This window comes from Lepisosteus platostomus, chromosome 3, assembly GCF_059453375.1.
Source record: "Lepisosteus platostomus isolate fLepPlt1 chromosome 3, fLepPlt1.hap1, whole genome shotgun sequence".
In the NCBI taxonomy this organism is placed as follows: domain Eukaryota; kingdom Metazoa; phylum Chordata; class Actinopteri; order Semionotiformes; family Lepisosteidae; genus Lepisosteus; species Lepisosteus platostomus.
The window spans coordinates 73,836,793-73,852,588 of record NC_142613.1 but is presented as its reverse complement, the minus strand read 5'-3'; the positions used below and the strand labels follow the sequence as shown (position 1 = coordinate 73,852,588).

At 36.1% G+C, this 15,796-nt stretch overlaps 1 long non-coding RNA gene across 1 annotated transcript; it reads left to right on the top strand.

Annotated features, from left to right (window-relative positions):
- Window positions 1-41: 41 nt before the first annotated feature.
- LOC148675438 (uncharacterized) lies at window positions 42-15,125 on the top strand. Its single transcript, XR_015935526.1, has 3 exons — window positions 42-713; window positions 13,170-13,322; window positions 13,722-15,125. It is a non-coding gene; the product is annotated as an uncharacterized LOC148675438 (long non-coding RNA).
- The last annotated feature ends 671 nt before the right edge of the window (window positions 15,126-15,796 follow it).

Below are 15,796 nucleotides of genomic sequence, written 5' to 3'. Positions count from 1 at the left end.
CAACAACCAGACCCCAGCGCGAAAACAGCGCAGCGGCAAAGCGTCGTGCTAAAGGGCGATTGTCAAGTACCCACACTGTGTTTAATGTGTTGGAAGTGAGGCACACCATCCGGGCTCGGGAGTTAAAAATTAGGGCTTACAGGACTGGATATTAATAAGCTCTTGTGGTTGAATTTGCATAAAGTTTAACTGAACAGTTACGGCTAGTAGTTTTGTTTTAATTGTGGCTGAACGGCCTCTCCGCTAATTTTGACCAGTGAAGAGGGCGTACAGTATCACTATAGTCACTATGAAACATAGACCAGGGGTTATAGCGAATTATATAATCTTAAAACATTGTAAAAACACATACTGTACGTGTTTCTTAAACTGTAATGTACTGTAGTCACTTGCATTTACACAGTATGTATGTCTGCATAAGCACTGTACATTAAAAATCTAATGCTTGATTTACAAGCTGCTCTGACAGCCGAGTAAAAAGCTTAATCTGCTTGTTTAACCAGGGTATTTAAATAGTCTGATATACATACGTATATATAATACACTGTCCAAGTACAAATCCTTGTATTTGTGTAGTGCTGTGCATTCTGAGGGATCCCGATGCGTTTTACATACAGGAAGGAGCCCACAGCGCAACATGCCACGGGAGGGCAGCACCGTCCTGTGATTCAAGGGACCCATTACCCACTAACAGCCCCCCTGCACAAGATCAGGTGAGCAAGCGAGACAGGAGTTCACCAGTGTCATCAAGAGAGGAGATAGTTAATCTGTTTACAGTTACCAGATAGTTGTTGCCGCAGTTATTTTCGCTACATACTGTATGTACATTACTCTAAGGCCGAGCTAAGGGCTAGTAAAGTCCTTAAACCTTAGTGATTTTTGATGTCATAGATTTGATAGACAGTTGAAGGGATTAGAAAACGAATAGGAGTTATGCTGTATCTTGGCCTTTCACAGAAATTCATTTGTGTAATTTTGGATATTGATTCCTAACAATATTACTTTACATAGGGCTTTGCAAGTTAAAAGCAGTACCAAATCTAACACTCCAGCTCTCTTTAGCCATTAAAGTGCAACCATTAAAATTATTCAATTTTAAATATAAAGGTTTTTCTAACCCTAACCCAAGCTTGGCATTAGACATTACCTCTTTCATCACTACACATGAACACAATGTCCACTTTGACTCTCAGAGTGGTCTAAAATGGAAACAACAATAGACAATTTGACTGCAAATCACCAACAACAATCAAAAAACAATAAAAATCAACAATTTATATTCTGTTTACACATTGTAAAATAATTGTTTCTGTAGTTATTGGGTTACATTTACACAGTACTGTATGTCCAAATGTCCAAACGATGAATGTTAAAGTTAGAATTGACTTCAAATCTAGCTGCTTTTTTTTTGTTTTAGCTATGTTTTATAAAAGATCACAAAAAATATTAGGACTCTCCATCCTATTTTGAAATGTAATTTTGGATATTGATTGCTCTTAGTATTACACAGGGCCTTTTATTAAATGCCACCCACTTAAATGAATGAAACAATACCTAATCTGGTAGTTCAGGTTTTCTCATTTTGCCATTTAATGCATAACTGTTGGTATCAAAGTCAGTGTAAGTATCAGTCAATCAAAGTATATAGATTAAAGGATAAATCAGACTTTAATAGGTATTCTAACCCTAAGCCTAAGTCAGCATTAGACCCTAGCTCTTTCAATTCTTCTTTAAAAAATAGTTCTGAACACAAACATCTAAAAAAATATTGAAACTGCAGTTGCAAAACAGTACAGAATGAGAAGACTCTCATCCTTATCAGAAAATCAGATGATATTTGCAGTTCTCTTTTCTAAAACATTTTTCATGTTGTCGATACAAATAAAAAAATGTGGGGGCACCTCAGACAAAAAAAAAAACTAGCTACAGTAGAAGATGCTCAAGAAAATTGTAGACTGTGCAACCATAAAATGCTACAATGTAATGAGAGTGGAAGTGAGTGTAATGAAGTGAGTGTAATGAATTTTAATGAATTAGAACAAAATGTTTTTTTTGTATTCATTCCTTCCCCTCCAAATTTAGGTCGGCATAAGTATTCAGCTAAATGAACTTAAATTTCATTAAAACTAGTGTAAAGTTAGTATTTGCCTGTGTATCCCTTACATGCAACGACTGCTACAAGTCTGGGACCCATCAATATAATTTAGACTCTTGATATGTTCCATTGAGCTGTCTCAAGCCTTAACTGAGGCCACTTTCAGCTGTCGCTTGTTTTTGTGGAGTTTCCTGACTTTAGTTTCTTCTTCAATAAGTACAATGCATGCTCAATACCATTCAAATCAGGAGATTGGTATGGCCAGTTCGGATGTTTCCACTCCTTCTTCCTGATGAACTCCTTGGTTAAGTGTGCGGTATGTTTTAGGGTGAATTTTGGCCCAGTGAGTTTGGAGACATTTTCTTGGACATGGGCAGCCAAGATGATTCTATACACTTCAAGTATTCATTCTGATGCTGCCATCATCAGTTCCATCACCAATAGAAACCATTGCGCCAGTTCCAGATGCAGCCATGCATGCCCAGGCCACAAAGCTGCGGTGTACAGTACATCCACTGTGCTCCACCGATGAGGTGGTGTGCTTTTCACCTTCAGTTGCCCTCTACACTTTTGCCTTTCCATCACATTGATAAAATGTTATCTTTATCCTGTCTATCCATAAAACTGTTCCACAGCTGCTGTGACTTATCTTTGTACTTCCTTGCAAATTCGAATCTTGTAATTATGTTTTTACTGCTGATGAGAGGTATACATCTTGCAGTGCAGCCCTTGTCATTCTTCTGTTCCATTGTTCTGTGTACAGTGATGCTTTTAACCTGCATCCTACAGATTGTCTTTCATGTCTTTTGACTGTTACTACAGGATTTTTCTTCACAGTTTCCTTTGTATCACCTCATCTTTGCCGATTGCTGTTTCTTTGTTTTCAAGACATTCCTTATTTTGGATTTTTCTCATCTTCACAATTGCTTGCTTTTCTTGCATAGGCAAGTCTATGTTTTCACAGATACTGTAATGCAACAGGGAACACATGAGCAATTAGAAACACTCGTTAGCCATTTGTCCCAATACTAATGCTCATCTGAAATGAAGGGATTTAACGCAACAAATAACATTGTTCTTAAATGCAAATTAATACCCAGAAACAAAAGCTGAAATTCAATACTTTCACCTCATTAATCTTTTAATCAAAAGTACAAATTTCATAAGTACACCATAAATATTACAAATTTCTCTTCACTGCCCCAGTACTTACACTTTTCAGTTTATAACGTTTCTGCACCAACGTCAATTTACAAGGTGTTCAAATTTGTTATTCTAATAATAGTTCAAATACAATTCCTGCCTATTTAAGAATTATCTGCATTCAATACATAATGAAATCAAAAGTAAATTAAAAAGGGTATTGAAATACCTTGAAACGTGTAACAATAAACATACTGTACTGTATATTCAAATAGGTTATGGCCAAGAGCTGTAGATGTTTGTCTGTAAAATTAAAATGAGCATTTTCTAAGATATGAAAAAAGCAAATCATTGTGCAGTAATAAACAGAAGCTTTACGTTTAATGTGTCTTGCATACCTTTACATCTTATTGGTACAGGTCTTAAGTGCCTATTTTTCTGAATGATATACTGGAACTGAAGGCAAACCTACTGGACTGTGTGTAACCTACCTTAATGTTTCTAAGTGGTATACAACTGTGATTGTCTACCACATTGTTGTTGTTCCTAAAATGATATACAGTGTAAGCGTGTTACTGTATCAAAGTCCTACCCCTGAAGCTGGTGTGCTGTAGTCGTTGCAGTTATAAATGTTCTGTGATTCAAAGGGAAGTGGAGGCGAATTCCATATGGGTTGTAGTTTCGTGCTGATTGCTAGGCCACTGTAATTTTATGTGTTCAGTCTATGTACTGTAGCAGTAATGTTAAATTCCATTAGCTGATTATGCTGCAATGTTTTCTTGTTGAACAATAAAGACCATAGAAAAAATTGGTTTCTTTTTCCCATTCCCATGTTTCTGAAATACTTGGAACTTGGCAAGTATTGGATAAATGGATAAATGAAATATTGAATATAAATTTAGCTCCAAAATATGTCCATTTCATTTTGTGTTTTTTATTTCTTAAATATATCATCTTGAGGCAGTGCACGTCAGAAGAGCTTCAGCATTATGACCATGCTGTGTCCTGCCCGATGTGTCACCAAGAACTCAAAGCATTCATGGAACTAAAATACACCAGTTGGGGCTTAATTTCCTAGCAGGTACTGTGGAGCTTTAATTGGGCTTGTAAAGAAGGATTGCCGATTCCACAGATGACTAGATAGAGCATTAAAAAAATATGTAAAAATCTTTAAAAAAGTACTGCATGTAATCAAGTGTTATTTTTAATGCTTTGCTTCATGTGTCTTCAGTTAAACAGTGAATAAGTGGGCTATTTGGCTACTCTTTAGAATTTTCAGGTTCATAAGCAAGATATATTTTTTTTTACAGCAGGTGTGGTGTCCAACAAACTTTAGAGTCCGCTGTATTTGCAGTATATTGCTGTATTTGTAGACTTGCATTTGGTGCACTTTTCGAGGTTAGAGGTTACACCTCTGTGTTTTAGCACTTCCTGGAATTTCTTTTTCGGAGAGCCATCTCGCACAAGAGAAATGCAGACTAAAGAGAAACTCAAAAGTGATGTCTTAGCAAAGCTAAATACAAGTTTGCTCAGTCTTGCTCACCTGGGATTCCATTAGTAGTGTAACATCAAAAAGGAATGGAACTATTTTGTACTTTGGCTAAATTATTTTCAGATGTTTGTGAAATGGTTATAATAGCCCCATAAACGTATCCGTTTTTATTTTTTACAAATGATTTATAGGGTACAGATATCCTGGTGGTTTACTGTAAAAGTCAACATGTACACTTCTCTGGCTTTCAAAGCTATCAGCAGAAACAGTTGATGGAAGATCAATGTCTTGCTGAGCTGTAGGGGGTCTGAGAGACATTCTTTAAAAGGAATCTTCTGGTTAACCTGGTTAATTGCCTTCTTGGTAAATCATTAAGAGCCGTCAACAGTTTAGAAACACAAGATAAAAGACAGGTAGATAGATCCAGAGGAAGACATGCAAATAGAGAAGAAGTAGGAGGGACAGACAGAGGAGAAGAAATAGAAACAGAAGATTCTAGCTATTAGTGCCTTGTTTAAGGGAGTTTGCCATCTGTTATTTTAGGAAACTCTAATTTCCCTTATAAGAAATTCCAAGGCTGAGTGATGCGTTTCTAGAATAAGGAGATAGGGCCCCATTCACTTTGGACCATCTGGATTTGGAAGAAGTGAGAATTCGCTCAAGGTTGTATTCCTCTTTTTTTACTGACCTATTAGGCATTATATAGGATTTCCTATACTGTATTTATAGGTTTTAATACTAGGTTAGCAGTCTGGGGTTTTCTGGTTGGTCAAGATGTAGGCTTCTGAGATGCCTTGTTTGTAAATATTGTTATCTTTTATGTTGTTGTTCTTGGTTTGTATAAATATTTGTTTATCCCAGTTTGCCTCTGATTTATTACTCTTTCACCAGAGCTGTGCCAAGGAAAAAATACATCAGGTGCCTCTAACTATGCTAACTACTTGGGTGTACTCTATGCATATATTTTGTTATTTGGGGGTTATGATTATTTTAATTATTGATCACCCCACTATAATTTTATGTTTTCTTAATCCCTTATATTTGTAACATTGTAGCGCTTTTGGGTTCAAGTGGGTATGTGCCCTCGCCACTGCCGCCTCAGGTCGGCCCCCCGCTGCTAGGGGCTCGAACCCTGTTACTCAACAGGGAACCAGCCAGCTGAGCTAAAGGGAAATCTCCCATCAGCCCGGCGGCTGAGGTCCCTGCTATTCACAGGGAAGGGCGGTGACGTCAACCTGTAATGTCAGCCGTATGCGTTACAGTATAAACATTTTAGTTGTTCTTTAATTAGAGTTTAAAACAACTTCCTCTGGGATTCAAGTGTCATCCTGCATAGAAAAATAAGACAGCAGCACTATTATGAGCTCATTCTGATGTTAGTAAAGTTGTTTTTTTAATATCACTTAAAGAACACTACCTTTAGATGCATCACATACAGTACTTTTAGGATATTACAGTAGGTAATCCATTAGACTGTTACAGAAATTGTTTTTTTATTACATTTTGTTTTCCTGGAGAATGAAATTTTTTAATGAAAAAAAAATCCATAAAGATGGCCTTAGTCCCATGTCTCCTTTTTAGTAGGTATCAGAACAATAAAATACACAAAGTAATTGTGTGAATGGTCCAAATGTGTGATCTCTGTAGTCCAGACATGCCTACAGTAGTTACAGTCCAGGCTATGTAGTCAACCAAATATGATTGTGATTCCTTAAACTGTGACACACAATTTGCAGACCACCAGGAAATTGCATGGATTTTTGGACATTTAAAAAACTGACTGTAATGAATAAAGACTGCAGTATGAGCGTTGATGCTGGTGAAAGATTGAACACTGGAGGGTAGCAATAGACAGGCTATTTCCTATCTGAAATTTTCACTCTTTCACCAACACTAGAGGGCAGTATAAGCATAGTGAGCTGAAAATAACTACTTGTATGTTTCTGCAACACAATAGATAAAAAACTGATAATTGTCTGTAAAAAGCACATTTATTTTCTGCCTTCAGTACTGGTTGTTATAGACAGGCTTAACTGTAATTTGCCTGTAATTGGTTATTAATTACTTTAATATAGAGAATGACCTCTCAATTTGCAACTGTCAAGAAAGAAAAGGTTTTTGAGGTTGTCATTTAAAACTCAATTACATACAATTGGTTTAAGCACTGATGCTGCGGCAGACTAATAAAGAAAATGCTGCATTCACATTTGAATTGTAAATACGAAATTAAAAAGTACAACTTTTTTTTATCATTTAATAGAGTTAAATAGTAGTCAAGAAATTAAGAAGTTCCTCATAGATGAAAGGTGAAATAAACAATGCCATTTCCATGAGCCTGAAAGAGGAAAATCCATCTGAAACCTAATTTAAACTGCACTTTAAAAATGTATGTTTGCTAAAGTTTTAACTGAACAGGCAATAGTTGGGTCATGTCAGAGGCCTTTTGAAGTTTCTGCTTTAATTTCATTGGTGCAGTACAGTCATTCAGTATACTGTCATGCATTTGCCTTTCCATGAATGAAAGAAATAAGTTATCACTGACTACATTGCTAATCTTAAACTCTCCGCTGGGCTCTTATTAAAGTACTGCTTATTAGTACTATCCATATTGAAAACAAATGCTTTCTAACAGTCTGCATGCTAAGCACATTGCAAGTAATTCCATTGCCAATATTCCATGATGAGATTTCTAGGGAATGTATATGTACTGTTATGCACATAATGTGCTCTGCTTCTGAACCAAGGGTATTCATTAATATTTTAAGTGTAATGAGTATATACGATCCTGCAGGTTTATTAAACATGCAGTCATCCTACTTGTTCAGGTGCCGACATCTGTAATTCAGATGTTTTAGCAAATTAACTGATCCATACTTACACCTATAACTATAAAGATGGGTTACTGGGTTTACAAATATTTACTAAAATTAAAATATGTATAATATGCATTTCTTTAAGGATTAACTCTTAAGTCTTAACATTTGCCCATATAATATAGGTTCTTAATAGCTGAGTTTATGCATTGTAACACAATTTAACACAGAATAGAAAGTAGATTAATTTTACCTTAAATTATGTTAGGTAGCTTTTTACATGATTAGATAAAGCTTTTTTTTCTGACCTGCAAAGAGGACTTTTGTCATCACCTTACTTAGAAAAAAATCATTTTCAAGAGATCAAAAGTAGAAATATTTTACATGCTACTTAAATTTTAGAAAGGTCCTGCTGAATTCTCTTTCAATAGTACACATTTTAAGAGATCACGTGAGACGTTCATCTACAGTCAGCTCCATAAATGAAGTTTGGATACATAAACACAGTTACAATACATGTGCAAATTAAGGCATATAAGGAATTTTAAATCCTTGTGTTAAAATTGACTTAACCTATTAAAATGAGTGAGAGCAGCAGACATTTAACAAAAAATAAATCCTACAGAACAATTTCCTTTTGCTCTGTACTGATCCCATTCAGAGGTGTGTTCTGAACAGTAACATTTCAGATGCGACTGAAACTAAAATATATAATTCCCTGGTGTGAAAAACATCAGATACATAGCTGCATTAAAAGGTACAGTAGTTCAATATCAAAACCCAATGATTTGAAGAATTTGTGCTGTTGTATTACATTTACTGTACAGTACTGTATATTCTACACGACATTTTGGTCCCCAGTGTGCCACTTTCCTTGCTTTCTTAATGCTCACAAGTTGCAATGCAGTGACACAAGATTAAGCTGTGCTGACCTATGAAGTTTTCACACAGTCACATCTTTTTTTGAGGATCTGCACTCAGAAAATGCAGTGAGTTCAGTTGCCTTTAATGTGTGAGACTGGGTTCACCTGTTAGATCGATTTCCACATCTATTTGCAAAACCTACAAGGAATATATACAGAATAGAGTATACAGTATAACGGTTACAGCATTGTGCATAAAAGCAAAATGTTGTAGGTACATCATTGAAACAAAACATGACAGTTTCCTCTAAATGCAGAGCTAAAACACACATAATAGTTTTACACTTACATGTACATCTTAACACTTGTCCTGAAAAGAGCAAACTGCTCATGGCTGCAGAGAAAAAAATACAAGTAATAGGTTTATTCCATGCTGAAAAAAAAAAGAAAGAGAACACAACGTTTCGGGCGTGGAGCCTTCTTCAGGTGTAGAACCTGAAGAACCCACACCTGAAGAAGGCTCCACGGCCGAAACGTTGTGTTCTCTTTTCTTCTTTTTTTCAGCATGGAATAAACCTATTACTTGTTCCTTTGCAGCCTACGCATGCTGACGCAGCTACCCACCTAGAGAAAAAAAATATACAATATACAGCATATTTAAACATTTAAATCAATGCAATAAGAAGTCAATAATGACTACAGAAAGCTTATGGCATTTTTTTATGCCCAAATAGTTTAATTTATAGTTTAGTTTACTTGAAACTGACATAGAGTAGAGGTAAAGGTATAGGCTTATATAGCAGGTGCTTTGGATTTTGGGGTCTTGAGGCAGGAGGACTAGTGACCATAAATAAATAAGAAAAGGTGAAGGTTTTTAAGAATGATGAGGCTTCTGAGAAACAAATCCTTATAAATAACACACAGATGCACACATATTGTTAATTTAGAAGTTGCATACAAAAGATCAGTTGTATTCTGTTAAATCTAAAACAAAAAAGTGTATCTGGCACACAAAGGGTAAGAAGTATTATGATATAATGATAAATTATGATATTAATGATAAAACAATCTATTGAGATACAAAAGTACAATGAACAGTATGGATAAAAGATAAAGCAATAACTATTATAGTATGGTCTGAAAAGAGGAGTTTTGTGAATGCGATGCAATATATATATATAGCAAACATGTATAGATACTGTTCATATCTGCATGGACAGCCATGTTGAAAAATATATTATACATTTGCACATAGATAAATACAGGCAACAGGATATATATAAAAAATACATATATACTCCGTCCCACATGTGCAGTACATACACATACAGTAGTGTATGTACAGTAGTTCTACCACAAGAACAAAAGTCATACTGGGTAAATTAAGATCTGTTGGCACCCAACCCACAAAAGACCAGTCTCTGACCTTTCTAGTCAAAATGCAGGACAAAACCAGAAATGTTGACTCAACTCCCAATCATACTGGATGTGCATCTAAAATTATCTAAACAGTAAAATATAAAAAATTTATAAGAAAAAATAAAATAATAAATTTGTAATTTGATTTCATAAAAACAATATATGAAATAATAAAATATATGAAAATAAAATACAAATCAAATACAGTAAATGTCTGAATGCAATTTGGACTGCAACTAAAACAGTAGAATACTAAAATTCTGTGACCGTGTGTGTGACATTGTTTTCTATTTTAATAAGATGAAATGACAGCAAAGTCTCCTTTTTTACATTACGTTTTCAGAGGATTAATAAATGAACATGTGAATCAATATTTTATGTATCAATATTCTAGGCTAGTTGTTTTTCAACAACATTGGCCTGGTGTGTATGTAATTATCTATCTGTTGGTATGTTCATCCATCTGTACTGAAGATTTCTATGTTGGCTTTCTGTAATTCCACTACATTCAAACTAGGTCAATTTGAATTATGTCTGGAAAATACAATGAATATTCATTGCCATTTCATTAATGTTCATTATCAGTTCATTAAGGAACTTTACGATCAATTTATTAAGCTTTTGAACGTGAACTACCTCAGAATAATAAAGACATTCTAAAGTGTTTCTGATTTTTTTACAGATTAACTCTTATGCAACCAGTAAATCTAGTATCACAAAGTATCAAAAAAAGTAAACAGTGATATGTTTATAATAAATGAACAATTTGGTGTGATTATCAGTGAGTTGTAAGTTAATATTTTACAATAGTTTCAGAGTACGAGTGCAATCTTAAACGGTGTACTTACAGTAACAGCTAAAAGGAAAAGAAAGATGAACTCAACATTTTAATTATGAATTTCCTATGGAACTGCATCTTTAACAGTAACTATTGGATCACACTGTCATCTTAGTATAATCATGGTAAAAATTAATTTTGAATGGGGCTGCAGACTACTGTACAGAGTGTTTTCTGCTACCATTTGAAAATTTGGTTTCAGTACCCCAAGATAGATTGTCTTGTCCTCCTGCTAAATTCCCAGCAAGATGTTAAAATGTCAGAGACTATATCTCTCCTCTTGTTATCCCAATCTCCCAGTTGATAGGGGAAGTCTCAAGTCAACATATCCCCTATGATGGCTGTGGATGTGATACTAACAAGTAAGTGCATGAGACTGTGTCATAGTTAACACAGCTTCACCTGCCGATCTCTGCAGAAATTTCTTCTGGAGATCACCGGCTTCATCATCTGCAATAAATAATAAATGGAGTACTCCCTGAGATGTGTGACTCATGAACTTACACGTAAGAGTGCCATTCTGATGCACAAGGAAGACAACTGCAGTGTTAGCACTCAACAGCATCAGTTAAAAGGAATCACTCGCTTCTCCAGATTGCTTTAACTCTGCTTTATGTTTAATTTATTAGAAAGGGAAAACAAAGGTGCTGAACCATTGTGTGTAAGGAAATCAATATTTCTCATACATAGCAAATCATTTACAGATAAAAAAAGAAATGTAATTTTTCTGGAGGATTCAGCTACTTGTGTTTGTAGAATTGAATTCTGAGCAATTACGGAATAACTTGAAAGCCAGATTTTTTTCTCTTGTTGACCTAGAAGGAAATGGGCTAAAATTAAAATATTGATTATTTTTTTTCCGAGTTGTGTACTGTGATCTTTTTTCTGACTTATTTGTTCTAATTAATATTTTATTGCATATGGTTGCCAAAAATTACACCTTAGAGGGAAGTATTATATAGATAATGACAATTCACTGAAAAGTGAACATATTTTTTATATAGATTAATTTGAATTGCAAAATAAACTGAATCAAATAATTTTGTACATGAAGGTATTGATCTCATCTCTATGGAAAGAAAATGTTAATGAGTCGAATTCTTATTGAGAATTGCAGCCCACATCAAGAGTTATTGTATAAATTGGTCAAAATTAAACAAATCATTCTGTACATTGTATAATATACTGTTAGATGTACTGTATAAGAAAACTTTCTTGTGTCTGCAAACTACTAAAAATATAAGCGGTACTGAATATCTGTTTATATTAATTTAAATGCTGACAATGGTCTGGAAAAATGATTTAATTATAAAAAGTAAATATGTTTTTTGCAGGTGGATAACTTGGACTGCCAAATTTTCTGGCAAAAAAAGCCTTGCTAGACAGATTCTCTCTCTACAGGACAGTGAAATTGTCATGGACAGAGCCTCATTATCCTGCTCAAACTAGCTGACATGGCTCTTGGTTATCTCCGAGAACATGCCCATGCTATTCGCTAGCTGAATAAAATCTTTTTTCTCTTACTTTAAAAAAAAATCTGCATTTTTCCACAACATCAATGATAAGCATTGATGCATCACCTGGAAAAAAATAGTCAAACTTATTTTTTTCTTTTTTCTTGCCAGCATGACTATAAATATTTTTAATAATGAACTTAGCGATTTTCACCTGACGTTAAATCGCTTTAGACTTTCTTTCCAGAAACAGAAATGCATTTTGGGATCATGTGAGTCATGTTTGTCAAAGAAATATGATGTCAAATAAATAACAGAATAGGGTTCATTAGTTCATGTGTAAATTAGGAGACGGTTAACAGATTATTTTCCTGGCTAAGGGTGCATGAAAAATAATAGGAAGAAATGAAACAGCTGGCTACTACTGGTTATCACTGGTCTGACAAATTGTGAAATTAAAACCATTATTACAGGATTAATGTTATTATTTTGTGCTATGAACACAATATCCCAACTCAAAATATGCTTCATGTTAAAACAGTTTAAAATTTGGTAACTTTTATGCATCAATGCAATATTTAATATAATATTGGTTATGACTTTTCAAATCGGCAACTCCAGAGCTGGTACTTCCATGGCTTATGTGGGATAATAATGCCCTTGTCCTTTCAGACATAGAATCTGTCTGAAACATTGCTGACAGTGTCCAGTGTCCAATAAGCCTGGACCTGGAGGACCACACACCTGCAGGTGTTCATTCCAGCTGAGCTTAATCACCTACAGTAATTAAAGCCTGACATGATCTAACAAGTTGCTAGATTGGGATATTTTCATTTTTTTTTCTACTCAGAAGTGGGATTGTCCTTATTGTATGAAATGCAGTCTAACTTATACTACTTTATGCAGTCTAACTTGACATCTTCAGTTCCAGTATATCTACAAACCCTGAAATGTCTGGGAAGAGTGAAGACTTGCACGCACACTACTCCAATATGCCCCCCAGCAGAGGTACTCACTATTTGGCACATTGCAAATGCCTCTGTCTCCTACAGGAAGGTTCCCACTGCTTGAAGGAAGCAGGTGACTTTCACCGGCAAGGCTGTGAGGTCGCAGATACTCATCTCATCCTTGGCTGGTGGATCCCTCCAGCATTGCTGTAGTTTGTTCATTTTTATCCACAGTCATGTGGATTATGACATGGCCAGGTGAGACTGCACTGTGAGAAAGCACCTTTACTCTGTGAGCCACTCAGAAGCCCTGCAATTGTGTTCTACATAAAGAAAATACAATTGTTAACTGACAATATTGTACCAAAATGCGATATACAGTATACAGTATATACAGTATTTGACCCATTGATTACTTTTTACAGGAATGATCATAAGAGATTACAATATACTGTACATGTAGACAAAGCTGGACTCACATGCTCAATTTACATTTCTTCTTCTATCCTGAGAATGTAGTTAGAGTTTCTACATTCTTGTAAGAACTTAATAAAAGCTATAAATGAGAGGAGATCATTTGGCTCATTTATCCCATTTAGTAGTTTGTAGCTAATTAATCTAAGGATCTCATCTAGCTTTTTCTTGTTTCTTTTTCAGTGCACTGCTTTCAACAACGCACCTGGAGCTTGTTCCATTCTGCTGCAACCCTCTGTGTAAGGAAGTGCCTCCTGTTCTCTGTTTAAATGCACTTCTACAGAGTTTCCAATTGTGTTCTCTAGTTTGTTGGTTCTGAAGAAGTCAGCTGGGTTGACTTTGAGGATTTTGACAGCCACTCCTTGATTACATTCTTACAGTCTTCTCTATCCAAGACAAAAAGGGCTTCAGTTCCTTCAGCCTATCAGTGAAGGACATTCCTTTAAACCCCAAAATGAGTCTGCTTGCTCATTTCTGGACTGATTCTTTATAATGGGGTGATCTATCTACCCTTGCTAGTCTCAGGAAACACTATTGACAGGATGAAGCTGCGTTAAACTGGATTCTTTCAAGAAACAGCTAGATGAGCTGAAGACCACCCAGGGTTAGTCAACCATATACATATAAGTCCCCAAAGCCTGAGTATATGAGAAACTGCTTCCCAGTAGAAGTGATTACTGTTAACACAACTGGTCATCACGGAAGACCCCCAAATCTGACTCCAGTCAATTCAGACATCCTTACAAATAACATGAAATGACTCTTGTCACCTGGCAGCATGACTGCAGTTTGAAAATTAACATGGACAGCGGGTTTCCAACAGCACCGGTGCAGCACCGTTCACAACAGTGTCAGTCCTACGTTGCACCTTTGACGACAGCAACAACAAATCATTCTTTTCAATATGTTCATACTCGTCCTCATGCAGCATGTTGCTTAACACTTTCTGAGTCAGTCAAAGTACCAGTGAGGTAAAATGGGCAGCTACTGTATGCATATCATTGTCAAGTCCCACTTAATAATGTTTCTCCTCTGACAGCTACAGTACAGAATGGGTGGAAGAACATGATGGGGACCCTCACAGTGCCTGCCTGTTACATTGCACTGTGGGACAATGCATAAAAAGAGTTTGATTTAACAACAGAAATAAAACCCTATTACCTGTTACCAGTAGATCTATGTCCCACAGGATTTATGGCAACATCAGTCTCCAGCAGGGGAAGGAAACTAACAACAGGCTTTCCACTCCTAACAGTGTGGCAATACAACTGCTCAAATGATGAAACAGCTGGAAAGAGTCATACGAACAGCATCCAAGATCATCGGATTCGAACGTCCCTCTGTTGCCTCTGTTTGTGACAGCAGCATCAAACGGAAAGCTAAGAAGGTGTCCACAGACCCTTCCATCCTGCCAGCTCCTTTTATAAACATCTCCGTTTGACGAGAAGGTTTCAAAACATCAAATGTAGCACTGCTCGGTTCTGTAATAGCAGCTGTCTAGAGGCCATTAGGCACCTCAACACATAGATCTTGATTGTTGAAAGAATTTCATGGGAGTGAATAAAATCCTTTTGTGAATAAAATTGACTGAATGTTTAAAAGTGTACTGTGTATGTGGAGTGTTAAAATGTTGTTTCTGTTAGTTTTCTATCTGGGATGCCCTGAGACAAATTCCAATCAACTTTGTTGACACGGCAACAAAGTATTGAATTGATTGGAAAAAAAAACTGAATTAAAGTTTAAGATTGTAAATGTTTGCATTTTTTCTTCTTGCTTGCTACAATTACTGTACAACTCAATTTCACAAAGCTACACCTAGAGGCCAAAACCATACTTGAGGTCAGGACCAAAGACATACTGTAATCTAAGAAGAAATGCCAACTTCCTGTCACGGTCATCATCCCTCCTCTAGAGGGCGCTCTGACCTTTTATTATTAGTTTCATTATTACGTGCACCTGTCTCCTGTCACTATATACAGTACTGTAAGTTCTGTGCCTCCTAAGCTCTGCGCTCAGTATTGGGAGATGGACGCCACAAGGCTTGCCCATTCCCTGTGCCCGCGGGTAACCCGAGGGCAGCCCTTATTCCCCGTTGTCCTGACCATCTGGTTCCGGGACTTGGAGCACCTGGCCTCGTCATCGTGTTCCTAACTTCCCTGTTCCTGTTCCGGTTCCCACCCGGTTCCTGTTTTTAACTGTTTGTCTTGGATTGATCTTGGATTGATCTCCCGGCTTCCTGGACCGCCCTGTTTTTCCCT